Source organism: Pseudonaja textilis, chromosome Z (assembly GCF_049901715.1).
Source record: "Pseudonaja textilis isolate UNSWEBS1 chromosome Z, rPseTex1.2, whole genome shotgun sequence".
NCBI classification, from domain to species: Eukaryota; Metazoa; Chordata; class Lepidosauria; order Squamata; family Elapidae; genus Pseudonaja; species Pseudonaja textilis.
Window position 1 is genome coordinate 116,760,276 of NC_142008.1, and position 23,244 is coordinate 116,783,519.

General features: G+C 38.4%; 1 pseudogene; it reads right to left on the reverse strand.

Moving 5' to 3' along the window:
* Positions 1–2,367: 2,367 nt before the first annotated feature.
* The window catches only part of LOC113451741 (vomeronasal type-2 receptor 26-like), a 45,589-nt pseudogene continuing 24,712 nt past the window's right edge, over positions 2,368–23,244 (reverse strand).

The following is a 23,244-nucleotide window of genomic DNA, read 5'->3' on the forward strand; positions in this document are numbered from 1 at the left end:
ATCTCTATTCCCACCCCACCCCACTAACCTGCTTTCCAGCTCCGTTCTCCTCTGAAGGACAAGAAAAGAAGACCCAGCCAATTAGCTGGGACTCGGGAGGCAGAGAATAGATTGGGGTGGGGCCAGTCAGAAGTATATTTTCTGGTTTTCCAAACTATTCAAAATTTCCACTACCAGTTCTGGTCAGAACTGCTTAGAACCTGCTGAATATAATTTCTGGACCACAGGCTAAAACCTATAAAGAACAGTTGCTGGAACTGGATATGTATCACCTGATGAAAAGAAGGACTAGGGGTTACATGATAGCAGGGTTCCAATATCTTGGGGGCTGCCACAGAGAAGAGGGAGTCAAGCTATACTCCAAAGCACCTGAAGGCAGGACAAGAAGCAAAGGGTGCAAACTAATCAAGGAGAGAAGCAACTTAAAACTAAGGAGAAATTTCCTGACAGAACAATTAATCAATGGAACAATTTGCCTTGAGAAGATGTAAATGCTCCAACATTGGAAGTTTTTAAGAAGAGATTAGATAACCCTTTGTGTGACATGGTGTAGGTTTGCCTAAGCAGCAAGAGGTTGGATTAGAAGACCTCCAAGGTCCTTTCCAGCTCTGTTTTCTATTCTATTCTATTCTATTCTATTCTATTCTATTCTATTCTATTCTATTCTATTCTATTCTATTATCAGCCATGATATGGCAAGTTCCAAACTTTTAATCAAATGTTTAATGCATTTTTTACATTATTAAATTCAATACAGTGTTTTATGTGTTTTACTTGTACATCATTGAGAAACTCACCTGGAGTGAGATGGTCTCAGAAGTTTGATAAATAAATACATTTTATTGCTGATTTTATTTTTTCATTTGTAAACTAGTGGAAAAAAGTTGCAGGACTTCAAAAATAAACTCAGGATTTTGAACACTGCAAGAAATATATTTGAGAGATACTTTAACCTTGAATTTATTGACAAATATTTTCACACAACTGTTTACAAGGTAAAAGCATCACTTGTCCTCTTTAAAGACATTAAAAGACACTGCAGAAAGTAAATTTGGGGGTAAGAAAAAATAAGAAACAGCAATTTATGTTTTTATTAACAATTTATTTGATAGCATGGAGATAAAATAAGATAGCAAGAAGGTCTATGTTTAATATTGCAGAAATGTTATGACATGTATACATTCTCCATTCTATAATGACCTGAACTAAAGGCACAATTACTCTATGTGGCTAGCATATGATATTAGAACCTGGCAATACACAGAGAAAAATGCATTATTTAATCATTATTTTTATTAATTATGCCTTGTTTAATTCAAGTCTCAGCAGAGTGAGGAAGCATTTAAAGGAAAAAGACACACACAAATAAATCAGCACTGGAGATCAAGGTGAAAAAGATCTCCACAGCCACCATATATTGTGGTTCTGCTCACATAGGCTGTGGTTGTGCTCACAAAGATTGGCACAGAGGAAATGCATACTGCAAAAACCAACATGTTAAAGGGGATGAACTTAGCTTCATTGAAGATTGCAGGTATTTTAAAGGGAGATGAAGTCATGATAAACCTTGTGAAAGCTATGTGGCCTATATAGACAGGACAAAGTAAAACTTTAAAATTGTCTATGGCAGGGGTGTCAAACTCAATTTCTTTGAGGGCTGCATCAGGTTTTATTTGACTTGGAGGGCCAAGGTGGGTGTGGCCAGCTTGAAATTACTTGGTTTGGGGGTGCCTGTGGTGGTCAGAGCTCTCTGCCATTGAAAATGGGATCCCACACTCCGTTTTCAGCTGCCACAACCTCCAGCAAACCCCTGCCACTGAAAATGGAGCTCAGAAGAGCGATGTGCAACCCGCTCAAGCTCTGTTTTTGCTGGCAGAGGCACTGTGGGCCAGTCCTTTGCTGTTTCCATGGGCCTTATCTGCCCCCCCCCGGGCCTTGAGTTTGATACCCCTGGTCAAAAGAGAATCTTAGTAATTCAGATCATTTTTGTCCCAAACTTGCTTTTTCAAAAGACAACTGGACTTTCTGATTTTTTTGGGGGGGAAGCTATTTCGCTTCTCATCCAAGAAACTTCTTCAGCTTCTTCTTCAGTTTTTCTTCAGAAGCAAAATATCTTCAAAGAAAAACCAGAAAGTCCAGTCCAATTGCCTCTTTAAAAAGGACCTTTGGAATGACCTTCATTACATTGTTGAATCACTTGCTCAGTAACTGAAAACAAACCTAATTTAGGAAATGGAGGAGAGATTATAACTACATAACACAATTGTTGGCTTTGAAAGTTCGAAGGAAGATTGAAAAGGGACAGTCTTTAATTTTTCTTTGCTAAACCCTTCCTTTTTTCTTCAAAAATAATGATGTAAATATAATTTAATTGTTTCGTTTAATTAGTTGGTGCCTGCTATTTAGTTAAGGCCTCAACACAATGATGAAGCATTTGGGGAAGAAGATGCATGCCAATAATCCAGCACTGGAGGATAAGATGGAGAAGATCTCCACAGCTACCATGGCTTTTCCTCTGGTGCTCAGATAGGTTGGAACAAAAGAGATCCAGACACTGCAGAAAGCCAACATGCTGAAGGTGATGAACTTGGCTTCATTAAAGCTATCAGGTAAATTACGGGCAAGAAAAGCCACAATAAGGCTGGCGATGGCCAAGAAGCCCAGATAGCCCAGCACACAATAGAACATGAAGATGGAACCTTCATTGCATTGCAGAATCATAGTTTCCATCAGGAACTGCATATTTAATTCAGGATAGGGAGGAGATGTTGCCAACCATATAATGCAAAGAACTGCTTGAAGAAAAGAACAAGAAAAGACAATGGAAAGAGCCAATCTTTTTCCCACCCATTTTCTCATTGAAGAACCTGGTTTAATAGCCATGAAAGCTACAACCACCGTAATAGTTTTAGCTAACACGCATGAAACAGCAACGGAGAAGATGATGCTGAATGCTGGTTGCCGGAAAAGGCAGGTTACTTTCCCTGGCTGACCAAGGAATAACAAGGAAGAGAGAAAGCACAGTAAGAGGGCAATAAGGAGAGTGTAAGTAAGGTCCCGGTTATTGGCCTTGGCAATGGGGGTATCTCTACGCTTAAGGAAAATTCCAAGTACACTGATTGTCATGAAGGAAAAGAAAACAGCAGCTGAAACCAGACTGATTCCTAAAGGTTCTTCAAAGGACAGGAAACTCATTGTTTTTTTAAGGCATCGATCTTGCACTTTGCTTGGATACTGATCCTCAGGACATTTGAAACAATCTTCTGTGTCTGGATAAAAAAAGTCAAATGGAAACTCATTGATGTCCTATTTACCACATTTCAATGAATGTTTTATACTATTGCTTGAACATTGATATTGATTCTGCGAATAGTTTTTGGTATACTTATATTAACAGAATAGCAGAATTGGAAGGGACCTTAGCGGTCTTCTAGTCCAACACCTATCTCAAGCAGGAGCACCTATACCATTTCAGACAACTGGTTATCTAAACTCTTTTGTGGGTGCTCCAAAACCTCCACAGCTGCCCTCTTCTCAGAACCCACAACTTTTGGAGGTAAGTGATTCTACTGGTTAATTGTTTTGTTAGGAAATGTGTCCTTAATTCTAGGTTGGATCTCTCCTTGATTACTTTCACACTATCTATTGTTTCTTGTCACTTGACCATTAGTTGGTCAGATTCTTGTAGAGAGCTTAAACTTACAATACACCTTTATTTTCATTTGAACTCCCTGAATCTCCTGATTTTCCAGGCACTTGACATAAATATCCATGACAAATTATAACTTTTGAGAAAACAACTTTTTGCAGCCCAATATTTTCATAATTTGTAGGACTTCAAAACTGACCTATCTCAGTTGAAATCTTTCCCTGTGGACATGCAACACAGTCGTAGCAGCAGAAACTTTTCTCTTCAGATTTTCTCTTCCAATATCCAGGGTGACAATATTCATTACACAGAGAAACTGGAAGAACCTGCTCATAAAATGAAAAATAGATTGCAGAAATAGTTCCCAAGTTGTTAAGCTTTTTCATCAACTGAAAATAGTGTGTGTGTGTGTTTGTGTGTGTGTGTGAATGAGTGAGATAAATAGATAGATAGATAGATAGATAGATAGATAGATAGATAGATAGATAGATAGATAGATAGATATAACAAAAATCATGGTCAGCATGGAACAGTTGGATTTTAATTTTTTCCATTTAAGGAAGCTGTAAAACTATAAGCATTCAATGTATATGTAGGTCTCTACAATGGTGTGATTTGTGTCGGTTCTGCCGAAGGTGTTGTTAATTTTTTTCATAGTTCAGCAAACTAGTTGTTTTCACCACTGGTTGCCCCTTCCCTTCCCACCGGGGTTTCCATTCAGGATGGGGGAGTTGCAAGGGCATGACTGGTAGCTGCGCTTATCAGCTGGGAGGCAGCAATGGACTAGCAGCAGGCTGATCAGTCAGTTCAATCAGACCTTACAACTTCACAAGATCTTTTTCCCCCCAAGAAGTTGGAAGATCTGACTGAATTCTTCTTTTGTTTCCCTGCATGCAGGAGAACAGAGCTGGAAAGCAGATTAGTGAGGGAATGGTGGTGGTTCTGAAATGGGATGGAAGTGAGGATTTTGCATTATTTTTGCTCTGGGATGGGGTGGAATTGAGGATTTTGCATTATAATGCAAACACCCGCCCACCGATGTCCACCCAGCCATGCCCACCCATTATTTGTATCCCACCACTGGGCCCCTACCCGATTAAAACCTCTGTGCCATTCAATCTGATGTTCATTAATGATAAATTCATTTCCATAAGATGCATCGGGATCTAGTCTTCCAACTTTCACACTCCGGATGGACTTGTTTGGAAAAACGATCATGTTGATGATATCAAATCCTCCTGCAACTTCCCTTTTCTCATTAAAGGACACTCCCTCTCCTGCTGAGTTGTTGAAAGAAGTAACTTGAAGAAATGGGTGGAGCTACTTGAAAAGAAAGCAGTGAAGTTGAAATAACAATAAGGAAAGAAGTCAACATTAGATATTTTATCTTCTATTTCTGAAATTCTTGGATCCTGCAACATTATCCTGGGACATGTATATTCACTTTGCTATGTAAATATCCAGTTTTGCTCAACAGAACAAGAAGTCGGCCCACAAAGTATTGTCAATGAATAACATACCCAGGATTGGGTGATGCAATCTTCCCTGTGGAGAAAATTAACTGCAATTTCATTGGGGTAGAGAAGATCATTAAGCTTTTTAAAAATCATATAAAATCAACCATTCTTCATGTTTTAGCCCCCTAATCATTTTTGTTTCTCTTCTCTGCACTCTTTCTAGAGTCTCAACATCTGTTTTACATCATGGTGACCAAAACTGAATGCAATGTTTCAAGTGTGGCCTTACCAAGGCCTTATAAAGCAGTATTAATACTTCACATGATTTTGATTCGATCTCTCTGTTAATGCAATTTAGGATTGCATTAGCTTTTTTTGGCAACTGCTGCACACTGGAGGCTCATATTTAAATGGTTGTCAACTAGAACTCCAAGTTACTGCTATTGAGCAAGTTACCACATATACTATACCTGTCCCAACTTTCCACCACATTAAAAAGTAAACATTTCCTTCTTTCCCAAAACAATAAATCACATTGTTCAATCTGGATACTAGCTGGTGGCCTGGCTATATCTCTTCTCCTCCTCCTGGCCAGCCAGCCATTGGAATGTCCCTGACTCTTGGGAAAGCTATGTTGACTACAAGCCCACATCTACCTCTACCCCATTTCAGCTCTAAGCTGTGTCAGCATGAAGCCATGTGGAAAGAAACCCCAATAGGAAAGGCCCACACACAGAGAGAAAGGAGAACAAGCTACAGTCAGGTCAGCTTCAGGCTTGACATAATAGCTACTTGAACAACATATTAATTAAGGTTTAGCTAATTTTGTGAGCTAATTTATTCTTTATAAAATTCTTCATTGAAAGAAAAGTTTGTTGGAGAAATGTTACCTTAAAAGGTTGTACTTCTGGAGATTCAGCCACTTTATCTGCCAAAATTTTTCTCAAATTGGATCTCTTGGATAGCATACCATGCAAAGAATGAGCCGCAGCATAAACCCCATTATGGATGCTGTAGCTGTGCCCTGTTATCTTTAACTGAAACAGAGATTCAGGAAGGTTTCCCAGGCCTTCTTCCCCAGTGCATTCTTGACTTCCCAATGACACCAATTCTGAATTAGGGAAAAACAGTCAAATGCTTGCTCCCAAAAATGTTTTCGAAATCCATCTCTTTGCCCTTTGTAAGATTTTATGGACCAGAGAAATTCCTCGAATTCATATTTTCCCTTGAATGAATTTGAAAGGCAATGGCCCCATCATATAATTGGAGATTCCATACCCTTTGGGTTCCTGTTAATGTGAAATCAATTTGGCTGGTGGTGATCCATACCTTGCTTATGTGTGGCTTTCCCGGATTTAGAGCTTCCCATATAGATTTGAGAGCTGTCAGCCAGGCTAAGGCCAAAGATTCTCCATACAAGATGAATGCATTTGTTTTAATGTCTGTGAAATGCGTATAAAAATCAAACATTATATTGCTAAATTTGCCCGGGTCGTCCATACGGAACAGTTTTGGAAATCTTTGTATGAAAGATAAACAAATTCCCTGCTGGAAAAACAAGTGCTCCAATTTCTGCAAAAAATGTTCTCCACTCTTGGTGTCTGCAACAAAGAGCCCAATCCACTTCCATCCAAAATGCTGAAGCAATCGGATAATCCCAATATATTGGGGGATCTCATTTGGGGCCATAAAGTAAAGTGAAAATGATTGACTGGTATCAACTTCTCCCGTAGGAAATGATCCGTATGTGAGCTACAAGAAAACACCAAGCCATGAAGTTGAAGAAAGTTTTCATTTTGCCTTATGCATTTTTATGGATCATTTCAAAAATTGGATAGATATATCAGAATTTAGTCCTTATCCATAACTTCTCAAATGTTTGAAAATGTAGATAAATTTCTGGAGAATCATTATTTCATTCAACCTAACAGTAAATGTGTTACACAATGGAGTCAATTCTATTCAACAGAATATAGTTGAGTTTAGTTTATTGTTATTGCACATCATACAACAAAATTAAATACCATCTTCAGTGTACATTATGATTATGAAAATAAATAGAGACACATATTCTTCACATTCTATACAATGAATTGAAACCCCTTGATATTGCACTGTACAATAGAATTCAATAATGTTACTGCTTCAGGATAGAAGTTGTTTTTCGGCCTATTTGTCCTTCTTTTTATTATCCTGCCCCATCTGCCAGATTGTAATAATTTAAAAAAATGTGCCCAGGATGAAATGGATCTTTGAGAATGTATATGGGGAATACATATTTTATCATGAAAACTATTGTCAAAAAGAAAGCGAATATGCCACAGTGGTTAAAGTGTCAGACTAGCAATTGGAAGACTTCTAGTCCAACCTTAGGCACAAAACCAGCTGGATGATCTTGGGTTAGCCCAATGAAGTATAGCAAACCACTTCTACAATCTTGCCAAGAATACTGTAGGGACTTATCCTGGCAAGAAGCTAGCAAGAAAGTTATAACTAAGACTTAGGGAATCACTGAAAATTACTCAGCCAGCATGAGTGATAAGGCATTTGAGTGCTCCTTTCCCTTTTTCTGCAGGAAAAATTACAAGAGCAATTTTCTTTATTTTAGCTAGACCCTAAAGAGCAGGGGAAAAAGAGAGCACTTAGCCTGACTTATTGGGTGTGTCCAGTTTAATGAAAAGTAGGACTAAGGTTATTATGATAGTACTATTCTAATATCTAAAGGTCTGTCAGGAAGAAGAAGGGGTCAACCTATTCTCCAAAGCACAAGATGGTAGGAAAAGGAGCAATGATGGAAACTAATCAAGGAGAGAAGCAACTTAGAACTAAGGAGGAATTTCCCGATAGTTGAGAACAATTAATCAATGGAATAGTTTCCCTCCAAAAGTTGTGGGTGCTCCATCACTGGAGGATTTCTAAAAAGAGACTGGACAACCACTTGTCTGGAATGCCATAGGGTCTTCTGCTTGAGCAGGTTGAACTACAAGACCTCCAAGGTCCTTTCCAACTCTATTATTCTGTTATGTATTCACCATGGAATCTAAGTTTGATTTTGAGTCACTTAAATGATATTTGTGAGAATGAACACTAAAAATGCTCTTGGTTATTCTTAATCAATTGGTTAATCTTTTCATCAATTAAAAAGAACAGGTCAAGTCCTTTAGACTCACCTGTGGAATTTTGTAAAAATCTACCATGTCTGCTATATGGGATGAAGTATCTGATCCAAGTCCTCCAATGATGGCCATGAGATTTTTCCTGGTGCCACATCTGTAGTTGGGGGCAAATATATGTGATTTGAAGACCATGTCCAGAGTGGTCCGATAAGTCAACTTTGGATTATTGTAGCTGTCATAGATGTGAAATCCAAAGGTAACATTGGGCAAGATTTGTGGATTCTCATTGATCTCCTTCACAGTGAAGACAAAGGAAAGGACATGCTGGTAAAATTTTGTGATGAGACTGCAAGTAAGGAAAGTCTTCAGAAAACAAGTCTACGATACATAGAACAGTATGGGAAAAAAAATAGTGATTTCTTCCTGTGGTTGCAATTAATTTTTTTACAATATAGTGGCAGTATTTCTAATCTACTAAACATTTTTGGCTACAGTCTATGTAATACACAATTTATGAATTATTACATACTACATTCACAGAGTGTTGCTCCTAGTAACAAATACTAATAATAAAGTTTTTAGGATTTTAGTGCAATATTAAATGGCAAGACTATGTTCTAAATGTATTCCACTTTCCTCTTTGCCTCTCCTAAACAAATTGTTGCAGGAATTGGGTATGGCCAGTCTAAAGAAATGGAACTAGGGGTGACATGATATTAGTATTCCAGTATTTGAGGAGCTGCCACAAAGAAGTGGGAGTAAACTTATTTATTCAAACAGATTTAACAGATAATCAGAATTGGAAGGGATCTTGTAGGTAATCAAGTCCAACCCCCCCCCAAGCAGGAGACCCTACACCATTTCTGACAAATGGCAGTCCAATCTCTTCTTGAAAGTCTCAAGTGATGGTGCTCCCACAACTTCCGAGGGCAAGCTGTTCCATTGGTTGATTGTTCTCACTATCAGAAAGTTTCTCCTTATTTCTAGGTTAAGTTTCTCCTTGTTCAGTTTCCATCCATTATTCCTCATCTGGCCTACAGGTGCTTTAGAAAATAGCTTGACCCCTTCCTCTCTGTGGCAGCCCCTCAAATATTGGAAGACCACTATCATGTCTCCCCTGGTCCTTCTCTTTACTAGACTAGCCAAGCCCAGTTCCTGGTTGTCCACTAAGACTCCAAGATCCCCCTCACAGTTATTGCTATTGAGCCTGGTTTCACCCAGTCTATATGTGTACTTTTGGTTTTCCTTGCCTAAGTGTAGGACTTTACTTTTCTCTACATTGAATTTCATTTTGTTAGATATGGCCCAGTGTTCTAGTCTGTAAAGATCCATCTGGATTTTGAGACTATCTTCTTGAGTGTTAGCTATTCCTGCCAGCTTAGTATCATCTGCAAATTTGGTAAGTTCTCCTTCTGTTCCCTCATCTAAGTCGTTAATGAAGATATTGAAGAGTACTGGGCCTAAGATGGAACCTTGTGGCATCCCACTGCTTACTTCCCTTCATGTACACTTAGACCCATTAAGGATTACTCATTGAGTATGGTTTGCAAGCCAGTTGAGAGTCCATCTAGTGGTGGTGCTATCTATTCCACTTTTTTCTAGCTTACTAAGAAGTAGGTCGTGGTCTACTTTGTCAAATGCCTTGCTGAAATCTAAATAAATTCTACCCACAATATTTTGCTGGTCTACTAATTTAGTTACTCTGTTGAAGAATGAAATAAGATTGGTTTGGCATGATCTGTACCTAACAAACCTGTGCACCAGAAGGCAAGGCAAGAAACAATGAATGGAAACTGATCAAGGGAAGAAACATCCTGGAATTAAGGAGAAACTTCCTGACAGTGAGGATCTGTTGAAAAAGCTTGCCCTAAAAAGTTGTAGGTGTTCCATCACTGGAGGTTTTTAAGAAAAGACAGGAAAGCCACATGTCTGAAGTGGTATAGAGCCTCCTGCTTGAACAAGGGGTTGGGCTAGAAGCACTCCAGGGTCTCTTCTAACTCTATCCTGATTGATTGAACCTTAACTATTCAATCTTCTTTTCTGGCTAATTTCCGTGGACATACAGAAGAGTATACGAATAATGGAACAAGCTGTCCCCTATTGCTTTGATTACTGTAGCATCAGAGTCAGGATAATGCTGTAGGGCATAGAAGGGTGATGATACTGTAGAATAAAAGCTACTACATCTGTTAATTCAGACACCTGGCATCAAACACAAATGCAAAAAGGAAAAGCAGAGCCTTATAGAAGCATTCAACAGGTTGACCTTCTCTGAACAGATAAAAAAGGCAAAATGTTGGAGAATAATCAGTTCCTACAGTAGCAATAGCCCAGATTCAAATCATCCTGGCCCCAATGTCCACTCATTACAGTCCAAACTGGAATTTCAGAAATTGGCTTAAGAACCAACTAGAAACTGCAAGAGAGACCAACAGCTTAGGTTGCAGTGTGGAATTCCTCAGAATCTTTGAGAAACTAATTCTACAGTGAATGACTTAGTTGGGAATGAAGAATCCACATTATAATTTAAGATAAAACACTTCAAATTTCAGATTGGTATTCCTTGAGCGCGATGTTTTAGGCTGCTTTCCTTTCTAAACTCCTTCAGCTATAATCTTTTAAGTTATAAAGATCACTGGAGATAAATCTCTAATTCTCTTTTTCAAATAAACTTAGTTTGAAGTTGGATGTTGAACTCTCTTTCTAAAAAAATTAAAACCTGTAAATTCTATTCTTATTTTACTTAATAGATTGAAAATATCTTTTAATTCTTTTTTTTCATTTTATTAAAGCCTTATGTCTTAAAGAATGGTGACGTAGCAATTCATATTCGCCCTTTTTCTAAAAAACAAAATGACGTATCTTAAAGGTCTTATTTAGCCCACAGCTCAAAACTCAATGAAAACTCAAGTAGTTACTTGACCAGATCTGTTTACATCTGCTTTTTTTGAATAGCTTTTAACTCAAAAGAATAGTTGCCAACATATAGAAAACTGAGAAGAAATAAAGAAACTTTAGGTGAAAAAGACTGTAGAATTTCCTTACTCTGAAAGTCCATAGAGGTCCTGAGATGGGTGTACATTGAATGTATGTTCACTGAAGCCATAAAGATGCTGTGAAGCGATCCCTCCAATGAGGAGATCACCTGGTTGGAACCATTCATGTGGAATAGGAATAGGATCAGATTCTGGGCACTTGAGGGCATTCACTTTGATCACTGGGAACATCAGAATGAATAACACATCAGCAGCCAAAAAATCCTCTAAAAGAGGTCTCCAACATATCAAGCCACACCAATGGATCTGACTTAGCATACTAGAGTTTCTCAACACACCTCCTAAGGGAAAAAAAAAGAATCAATTTAAATCTTTAACTTCAATGGAGATACAGACATGTGTGTTTGAATAATGACTGAGGTTTCTACAACTCAAATCTAACATTGGTCTGATCAAAGAAAGAAAAGAGGCTGGAGGAATTGAACTCAATAATCCGGTTGGGCTCTTCCCACCACCCAAGCTCTCCATGAAACTGGGACTGGTTTATAACCAGTTTCAACCTTGCTTTTCTATTGCTCATTGCTTTCTGGAAAATCTCTGGAGCTTTGAGCAAATGACAGTCATTTGAACCAACTCCAGGAAGAGTTACCCGTTTAAAGTATTTTTCCACATCAATGGCCTTAAAAATGAAAAAAAAAAAACTTATAATTGTTAATTGTCAAAATTAAAAAGTTACTTCTTCTTTCTAATATAAAAGTAATTCCAGAAATCGAATGATTTTTATGATAATACACACATGGACCCAGACAGAATGAAAAATATTTTTTTTTTATCTATCCTAATTGAGAGTACAAAATAGGGGGCAGGAGCTTGCAGAAAACTATAAAAGTGTACATATAGTATATTGTGCATGACATGCCTTCTGCCCCTTTCCATCTTTTAATGCTTTTTCTTTAAAAAAAATATTTTACTTCATTTGGATGCCATCAAACTCTAATTTACTTTGAGTGACTCACAACAATAAACTCCAAATGACTCTGGGTAACTCACAATAATAACATAAAGTTTGGAAAACCCAAAATACATAAATTAACCACAGAGCAAACATAAGACATTAGAGAAGTATCAACTTGTAAAGCAAATTGGACTTTTTTCGAGTTGCCATAGGGAGGGAGAGAGGGAGGAAAGACCTGAAAGAGCAGCAAGGCAATCAAAACCAGAAGTACATTCCATGCATACCTTACCAAGTCTGTATCCTGGGTTACCAATCCAGTTGGAGGGGTGTTAGGAATAACCATGGTTACCTAACGTTGTTTGGGTAAATAATATATAAACCATGATAGCAAAGTTTAAATGTGTTTTTCACTTTAAACTCTAAATGATATAATTTGGGTGTGGTTTAGAAACTGCCATAAGAGGGAGCTAGAGAACCTGGATTGCTACTGGATTGATGGTTGATTTTTCTGCGTGTTCCCTGTTGCTGATGTAGAAGGAGAAAAGAGTTTTGAATGCTGCATATCTAATCTACTGTGAGAAGATATTTACTGGACTGATTTATGGATTGACATTGTAAGTTAACTGACCTTTGTTTGACACTGGACTTTTGCACTTGAACAATCTCCGGACTGAACTGACTGAACACTACTGAATGATATTTGGACTGCTTGACCCTGCTAAACTCTTAATGGAATAAACTATTCAACTAAGACAGTGTATCCGTGTTTACTGAGTGTGTAAACTAAAAAAAAAAAAAAGCTTTCTCTCATATTTGCCTGACTGCCTGACTGCTGTGCACATTCTGCTAGGGTATATCCCTAACACTGGTTATGGGCCCAGGCTGTGCAGTCAGACTAACCAGGATACAACAGGCTTATATAAATTGAGAGTTAGTGTAGTTACACAATACTGTAAATCGACAGCTGTGTTTTATTAGTTTATTATAGTTTAATATCCAAAGAAAAATGGCACAAGTCAATTTACAAAGTTTGTCTCTAATATCCAAACTGGATGGAACAAACTATGTCTCATGGTCTATGAAATGCAGTCTACTTCTACACAGAGAAGGTTTGTGGAGTATAATTAAAAACCCACCAGAGGTAGATGATTGGGATCCAGAAGATGAGAATGATGCCCAGAAAATAAATGAATATAAACTGAAAAATGAGCAAGCTATATGTATAATAGTACTGACACTCTGTGACCAGCAGCTTGTCCATATTCATGGAGAAGAAACAGCTGCTAAGTGTTGGGAGAATTTAAAGAAGATTTATGTTCGAGACAGTGTAGGAGCACATATAAATCTTACACGGAGGCTGTTCAGAACACATCTTCAAAAGAATGGAGACATGTTGATTCATATAAACACTATGAAGAGGATTTTTCAGGAACTGCATGAAAAAGACCTTATCTTCACAGAACTGCATCAGGTTTATATAATTTTGTCTTCGTTAGATGAGAGCTGACGACTATGTAACTTCACTGGAAGTACTGCCAAAAGATAACCTCACATTAACTGACATTACTGGCAGATTAATTGAAGAAGCCAGGAGAAGGCTTGAAAGGGATCAACTGAGAAGGGAACAACCACAAGAAGAGAAATTATCTTCAACAGCCTATACAATTAAAAAATGTTTTAATTGTGGAGGAAAAGGACATTTGGCTAGATTCTGCAAAAAAGGAAAATGCCAGAATGCCAAAAAGCATCAAAAAGATGAATTTTTTTTTTGAAATAGCCATGTATAGCAGCAAAATTGTAAATAATAATTTATGGGTTGTAGATAGTGGAGTGTCGCACTGCATAACAAAAGATAAGAAAAGATTTATTAAGATGTCAACGAGTTCACAACAGATATCGTTAGCTAATGGCTGGAAAATGAAAGCAAAAGCTGAAGGTATTGCACATTGTTTGTGTATAAAAGAAAATGTTAAAATGTTGTATGTACCACAACTTAAGTTTAACTTGCTTTCAGTTAGAGTTTTGACTAAACTAGGTTATGTAGTTACCTTTAGGGGAGAAAACTGCATAATAGAAAAGGAAGGTAAAAAAGTGACTGCATTTTAAAAGATGAATTGTATATATTGAATGATAATCAATTAGAGGTGGCTAATACAGTGTATAAAAATGTTAAGCCTCATGACAAATGCATACATTTGCTACACAGACGTTTAGGGCATATAAATTTTAAAATGCTCAAGCAAACGGTTGAACTGTCTGAAGATATAAAACTGAAGCCTTGCAGTAAGTATTTGCACTGCAATGCTTGCAGTCAAGAAAAGAGCAAGGTAATACCAGCAAATAGAATTAATGAATTTAAAACTAAAGAGCCTCTAGAGGTCATATTTGCTGATATTATAGGTCCTAAAAAACCTAGTATGGGAGGTGCTCGTTATATATTAAGCATAATGGATCATTACTCAAGATATGGTTTCTGTTATTTAATGAAGAGTAAAATGGAAACATATCAGAATTTCTTTAAATGGTTGAAGTGTGCTGAAAGAAAAACTAAAAGAAAACTAGTAACTCTTGTAACTGATAATGGTATGGAATTTATAAATAAGAAATTCCAAAATAGACTGAAGATGGCAGGTGTTGAACATAAAAAGTCTGCACCATATAGGCCACAACATAATTCCTTTATAGAAAGACGAGGCCAAACAATACAAGCAATGGCTCATACTACGTTGTCAGATTCAGGATTACCTGAAACTTTGTGGGGAGAAGCAATAATGTGTGGTAATCATATATTAAATAATGTTGTTAACACAACAATAGGTGAATTACCATTCACACGGTGGCGTGGTAGAAAACCTGACCTAAGCTACATGCACACATTTGGAGTACCAGCAGGGGCGCACATTCCTACACAACTGAGACATAAGGGGCAGCATAGGGCCAAAAAGTTATTCTTTGTAGGTTATGAATCTAATCACAAATCATACAGATTCTGGGAAAAAGGTACATCTAGTTTTTACTGTAGTGCTAGTGCACAATTCCTTGAACATGTAGGATTGGAAAAACTGGAGCAAGATTCAAGTAAGGATATAATCATAGAAACCTATAGAAGATCAAATCAATATATCAGTAAGCAAAAGAGTACAATTAAAGAAGAAGTACAGGAAGAGCTCATAAAAGGAACAGGAAAGAATAGATGAACAGGATGAGGTAGATAAACAGGAACAAGTAGTACATGAAAGTCCACCTGTAAGCCCTGTAATACCTAGATGTTCAACATGTGAAACCAGACCACCTGACAGGTACCAAGCAAGTGTAGTTTGCCAAGTTAGTAAAGTTCCAACTACTGTTGAAGAACTTAGAATGTATCCTGCAAAGGATCAAGAAAATTGGCATAGAGCGATGGAGAAGGAACTAAATTCACTGAAACAAATGGAAGTTTATGAAAACGTTAAATTACCTCCAGGTAAAAAATTCATTGGCTGTAAATGCATATTTAAATTGAAAACAGGTAAATATGGAACTGTTACCCATAAGGCTAGGTTGGTAGCTCAAGGATTTAATCAAACTGCAAGTGATTATGATGAAGTATTTGCACCGAGTCTAAAAGCAACAACCTTAGAACAGCTTTAGTGTGGGCACCTAAGAAGAACTATATCATAAATCACTTAGATGTAGAAACTGCCTATCTGCATGCACCATTGCAGCACACAATATACCTAAAGAAACCTGTAGGAATTAAGAACGATAGAACAAATAATGACTGTTGGAAGCTTAAAAAGAGTCTCTATGGATTAAAACAATCTGGTTACGAATGGAACCAATATATTGTTAAGGAGTTAACCAATATAGGGTTTAAAGCAGGTTTAGCTGATTCATGTTTATTTAAGAGAGAGACAAATGGAACAGTATCATTGTTATTATTATTCACTGATGATATTGCCTTAATCACAAAAACTAATAATGAAGCTACTGAAATAATATCATTATTAGGTAAGAAGATAAAAATAAAGCAACTAGGAGAGATAAAGCAGTATCTAGGATTAACCATAAATAAAACCAAAGGTGGCTATAAGATATCTCAAGAGGATAAGATTTATCAATTACTAAAAACATACAAGACGGAACTTTGTAAGCTGGCTAAAACTCCAATGAGTCAAGAATTTAGCCACACTGATATTCAAATCCAAAGTTTGATAAAACTATCTATCAATCGCTAATTGGTAGTCTATCGTACATTAGTAATTGGTCAAGGCCAGATATTGCGTATAGTGTTAATCAATTGGCTCGATTCAATGCTGAACCTACTGAACAACACTGGCAAGAGACAAAACGTATCTTAAGATATCTTAAAAGGACAATGCACTATGCATTGTATTTGGAACCAAAAGATGATCTGATTTTAAGTGCATTTGCTGATGCAAGTTTTGCAACAGACATAAACACTAGGAAATCAACTTCAGGTACGGCTATACTGTTAGGAAAAGCATTGATTGGTTGGAGGTCAATTAGACAGCAACACAAAAGTATGTCTACAATGGATGCAGAATTTTCATGTCTATCTTTGTTATGTACTAATTTGATTCTTTATAAACAATTGTTAATGTATATGGGAATAAATGTAAATGATTCCATTGTAGTATATGAGGACAATCAAGCAGCCATACGAATGGCTACACATATTGCTGTGAAAACGAGAACTAAGCATACAGATCTTAGATATCTAAATGTAAGGCAAACTGTACAAAGTAATTTGATAAGACTGGAATATTGTATGTCTGAAGACAATGTAGCTGATCAATTTACAAAGGCCCAAGGTTTAATCAAACACAAAGAAAGTTGTGATGATTATGGGTTAAGATTGTAAAGAGATGTATATATTTTTATGTTACCCAAAAGGGGAGTATGTTAGGAATAACCATAGTTACCTAACGTTGTTTGGGTAAATAATATATAAACCATGATAGCAAAGTTTAAATGTGTTTTTCACTTTAAACTCTAAATGATATAATTTGGGTGTGGTTTAGAAACTGCCATAAGAGGGAGCTAGAGAACCTGGATTGCTACTGGATTGATGGTTGATTTTTCTGCGTGTTCCCTGTTGCTGATGTAGAAGGAGAAAAGAGTTTTGAATGCTGCATATCTAATCTACTGTGAGAAGATATTTACTGGACTGATTTATGGATTGACATTGTAAGTTAATGACCTTTGTTTGACACTGGACTTTTGCACTTGAACAATCTCCGGACTGAACTGACTGAACACTACTGAATGATATTTGGACTGCTTGACCCTGCTAAACTCTTAATGGAATAAACTATTCAACTAAGACAGTGTATCCATGTTTACTGAGTGTGTAAACTAAAAAAAACCAAACGCTTTCTCTCATATTCGCCTGACTGCCTGACTGCTGTGCACATTCTGCTAAGGTATATCCCTAACAAGGGGTGTGATCTCTAGAGCCTGTGTGATTTATGACACACCCAGGGGTGGGGTGGGGGGAGAAACAGGGTCATAGATGCACCATAAATTATATGAGTCAGAATTGGCTTCATTAGGATAAGTGCCAGCATGTTGCACCTAATAAATAATTGGATTTCTTTTGAAGTTTGGCTCGAGGCTCATGATTTGATTAGAGCATTTGTCAGAACCCTAACAAGAAGTCCCTCTCAAATAATACCATTCTTCAATAATAATATCTTTTAAACATTAACAAAAAGATATATTTAGATTTTTATGGCAGTTCAAGGAACCAAGAATTAAACTTAAAATTCTGCAAGATGCAAAAGACATTGGAAGACTAGGATTAGCTCAGTTGAAATTGTATTTTGCAGCCTGTTGTTTAATTTGTAGAATAGAATAGAATAGAACAGAATAGGAATAGGAATAGAACAGAACAGAACAGAATAGAATAGAACAGAATCTTCTAGTCCAGCCCCCAATCCAGCAGGAGACCCTATACCATTTCAGACAAGTGACTGTCTAGACACTTCTTAAAAATCTCCAGTGATGGTGTGCCTATGATTTCTGAAGGCAAGCTGTTCTACTAGTTATTTGTCCTCACTGTTAGGAAGTTTCTCCTTAATTCAAGGTTGCTTCTCTCTTTGATTAGTTGGTGCTTTAGACAATAATTTGACCCCTTCCTCTTTGTGGCAGCCTCTCAAATACTGGAAGACCGGTATCATGTCACCTCTAATTCGTTTTTTCTTTAGACTAGCCAAACCCAGATCCTGCAGTTATTCTTCATATGTTTTAGTCTCCAGGCCTTTGATCATCTTAGTTGCTCTTCCCTGAACTTTTTTCAAAGACTCAACATCTTTTTTGTAATATGGTGACCACAATTGATTGCAGTATTCCAGGTTTAGTCTTACTAGGGCTTTATAAAGTGGTACTAATACTTTACACGATCTTGAGAGATTGGGTCTTGCTAAGAAATAAAAGAATGTTAAAATTGGAATATTGAAATAATACTTTCAGTGTGACACTTCTTACATAGTAATTTTCAAAATCCCTGTAACTTTGTTATAGCCTAAAAATCCATGCTAACTGTTGTATATAGACATTTGCATACTCGTAATACCACATTCTGATTGGACGACCACTGCCGCCTAGCAATTGGCGGTTTAGCAATTGTTGCAATTGGTCCTCCAATGGCGGGAAGTTTAAAACGAGGTCATTGGCCGCGAGCCGCGAGCAGCCGGTATAAAAGAGGCTGCTGCGGCTTGAGTTTAGTTGAAGTTACTGAATTCAGTTGGAGCTGAATTCAACTCCAGTCTCAAGTCTGCCTTTGTTGCACAACAGAACACTGGCGACGAAGGTGGGATTGAGAGGAAAAAGACTGTAAGCACATGGCAACGAGAACCGAGCAATCGAAAAGATGGCCAGAAATAACTCGCCACCCGCACCATTCAACCCAGCTGAAAAAGACTGGGAGTAATATATTGACAGGTTCCTTATGTTCCTGGAGAGTAATGAACTGCAAGGAATCACTGACCAGAGGAAGAGAGCCGTATTCTTGATGCATTGCGGCCCTACCATCTTCAAGATGGCCAAGGCATTGGTCAAACCTCATGATGTCAAGCAGATGGCATGGCCAGATCTGAACCGGATACTGAGAACCCATTACATGCTGGATGTCTCCAACCTCATCCGTAGACATGAATTTTATAAATGAGACCAACGAGAAGGTGAAAGTATCAGAGATTTCATAGCAGCACTGAGGAACATTGGAAGAGCATGTGAATTTCTCAACATGGACGAAGCCATGAGAGACCGCGCGGTACTAGGATTGAGAGACACTACTTTACAAAGCAAATTACTGAACCGACCCAACATTACCATGAATGAAGCTATCGCTGAAACCACCACAGCTGAAGCAGCAAAGAAATCAGTGGCTACGATGCGGCAAATGAACACAACAACTGAGAAACACAGAACAGCCCAAACCAAAGCCAAGAAAAGAAAACAGAAGGTACTCAAAAACATACTACCACGACCACCCACCATGAAGACATCGATTCTTTGTCAGATGCTGAAGACGAAGATGAGAAAATACATAGGCTTCAGTCAGAACGAAACTGGCAAGAAAAGAGAGGAAGGAAGCCTGAGTTTCAGTATGCCGGATGCAGAGGAGACCACCCACGTTCAGAATGCTGTTTTTTGGACGCCATCTGCAGACACTGCGAAAAACGGGGGCACTTTGCAAGGGTCTGCCGAAACAAAAAGAGCTATAGTCCAAAAAGATGAGGCAGCACCCCCCCAAGAGCTAGAGAAAGACAGACCGGGAGTCACTGGAGCCGAGAAAACCGAAGCAAGCGAATCAATGAAAAGGAAGAAACACACCAAACTTTCATCATTGGAAATGCCAGAACAACTGATGCAAAAAACGTTCGCATAAATGTTAAAATAGAAGGGCAACCATGTGAGATGGAGGTGGACTCCAGCTCATATCTGTCAATGGTATCATGGAACACAATAAAAAACCCGATACCCAACATCCAAAGAAAAGAACTCTAAGAGCAAAGCTTGACGTTAAATGATTACTAAGGGAACAAGATTCGGTAGTTGGATTGGGACATTTCAAAATAAATTTCAAAAGACATACTTAAGTCCTTCCATTGACAATCATCGATCGAGATTGCCCCAGCCTGCTTGGTTTAGAATGGTTCGCACCCTTAGGAATTGAGGTGACAGGAATCAACAGCGTCTCCGAGTCAGACTGGGAAGAAAGCCTGATGAAGGAGTTCCAGGATGTATTCGATGGGATGCTAGGCAAGTACCGTGGGACCCCCTATATTATTTAGTCTGAATTCGAACATTGCCCCCATCTGGTTAAAAGCCAGACATGTCCCCTTTGCCTTAAAGCCAAAAATTGATGAGCAACTGAACAAATTCATCACAAACGGGGTACTAGAGCCAATTGACCATGCAAGATGGGAAACCCCGATTGTAACCCCCGTAAAACTAGATGGGTCCATGCGCATCTGTGGTGACTATAAGGCCACCCTAAACCATGCATTACAGCAGAGTGCATACCCCATTCCAGTAGTTCAGCACCTTTTGCACTGGTGTTGTTCCGAAAAAACTACAGGAAGAAGTGCTGGGCATGTTGCATGAAGAACATACAGGTATGGTAAAGATGAAGTCCCTGGCCAGGAGCTATGTCTGGTGGCCAGGGATGGACAGAGACATTCAAACATGGGTGACAACATACAATAAATGCCAGAAGTCCAGACCTACTCTCCCACTAGCACCAGTCCTCAACTGGGAGACACCAAGAGGCCCCTGGTCGAGGATCCACATAGATTTCACTGGACTAACAAAAGGATATACATTTTAAATTGTTGTCGATGCCTACTCAAACTGGTTGGAGGTCAGTGTCATGAATTCCACGACAACTGAAGCCATCACCAAACAACTAAGAAAACTTTTCACCATGCATGGGTTGCTGGATTTGCTAGTTTTGGACAATGTCCCCCAGTTCACAGCCTTAGCTTTTGAACAATTCCTCGCAGAACAGGGCATATGACATGCCCTGACAGTGCCAGCTCACTCGGCTTCAAATGGAAGGGCAGAACGCATAGTTAGATATATGAAAGAGGCATTGGAAAAAATTGACACAGGTGACATTCAAGACAAAATCAATACAATGCTCACAATCCAACATATAATGCCAAGCACATCAGTGAACAAGAGTCTGGCTGAACTTTTAATGGACAGAAAATTGTGGACATATTTGAACAGGTTGCACCCCACCTACAACCCTGAAGAGCCACCAGACTCCTCCAGTAAGTACCGCACATTTATACCAGGTGACCTGGTGTACACAAAAAATCTTACTGGAGACCCATTCTGGCTATCGGCCACAATAACACAAATAACAGGGCCCAGGTCATACCGGTTGGAAACAATGGATGGCAGAACCTGGAAGAGGCACATCGACCAACTACGGTCTCGAACTATTGAACGGACACACCCTGAAGCACAGAACATGCACACACACAAATTCCAATAAATAATAACAAAACCAGAGGGGTGGGAACCATCAAATATTAAAGAAAGGGAAGACCCTCCATTAGCAAGACAAAAAACAAATCACCAACCCGTTCCAGAAAGCCCAACAAAAAATAAAAACTACTTACCGGAAGGCGAGTTCGGAAGCAAGGAGCTGGAAGACACCCAAGGAAGAAGCAGCCGAGCCGACTCAACCTGCCCTAAACCAGGAGGGAGTGGCAAAGCCGACTCAATTGGCCTGAAAAAAACAGGCAGGAGCGGCATGGCTGACTCACCCTTCCAGGAGGTTCCAGAGAGAAGGACAGGAGAGACAGCGATCCCGTCCGAACCGACCGAAGTCAACACAGAGACTGAGCTGTGCAGGTCAAGTAGGAACCACAAAAGCCCCGCCTACTTACGTGACTAAGTATGGTAGCGTTGGACCGAACCAAGAGGGGAGAAGTGTTGTATATAGACATTTGCATACTCGTAATACCACATTCTGATTGAATGACCACTGTCGCCTAGAGATTGGCGGTTTAACAACTGTTGCGATTGGTCCGCCAATGGCAGGAAATTTAAAACAATGCCATTGGCCGCAAGCCACAAGCAGCTGCTATAAAAGAGGCAGCTTCAGTCTCGAGTCCATCTTTGTTCTACAACAGAATGCTAACCTAAACTTTTAGGCTTTTCACCTGTTTTTGAAGATAATAGAGGAATCCTTTTTCATTGATTCAACTATCCTTCAGTCTTTACCATATACATAGAAAACTTATATCTGTTAGAATTATTATATTAAATAAAAAATAGGCTAAATCGACTGGCATGACACAATTACATTTTAAGAAGTAGCAAATCTAAATATAACGACAAAATTAAAATTTACAAATGAATTCAACCCTCATTTTTTATTAGAAAGTTTCTTTTTTTAAAGTGAGAATCTAAGAGGGTGAACTCTAGTGCCAGCAAGGTCATGTAATATCAATAAATGAATTTGTTTTATAACCATGGAATGTGAATATTATTTCCCTGTCAACTTGTAAAGTATTCCTGGCTTGCTCTCGAGTTGCCATAAGAAGGAGTGGGGAGATCTGATGGAGCAGTTTGTTGCTATTATCAGAAGCACATTTCACACATATCTTTCTCCAGATTGTGTCTCAAGTTACCAAGCCCAGCCAGAGAGGCATGTTTTCCACAGCCCACCAAAGTGCTTCATTGGAAAATGTGATTTATGACACAAACTGGGAAGAGGGGGGAAACAGAGTCATAGGTGAACAGTAAATTACATAGGGCAGAGCTGACTGCACTTGGGAAAAATGCCAACGTGTTGCTCCTAATAAATAATTGGACTTCTTTTGAAACTTGGCTCAAGGCTCATGGATTAATTAGAGCATTTGTTGAACCCTGGCATTTCCTTTTCTTGCTCTGAAATAATCATTTTGCTGATTATGTTGCCCTTATTAGAAGCAAACCCACTTTTTCATAAGAAACTAGAACTAAAATATCTCAACAATGTCAAGGCTGAGTGGTTCTGTATTTTAAGGACTATACAATTTTGGTGTTAGATTGGGTGACAGTGCCT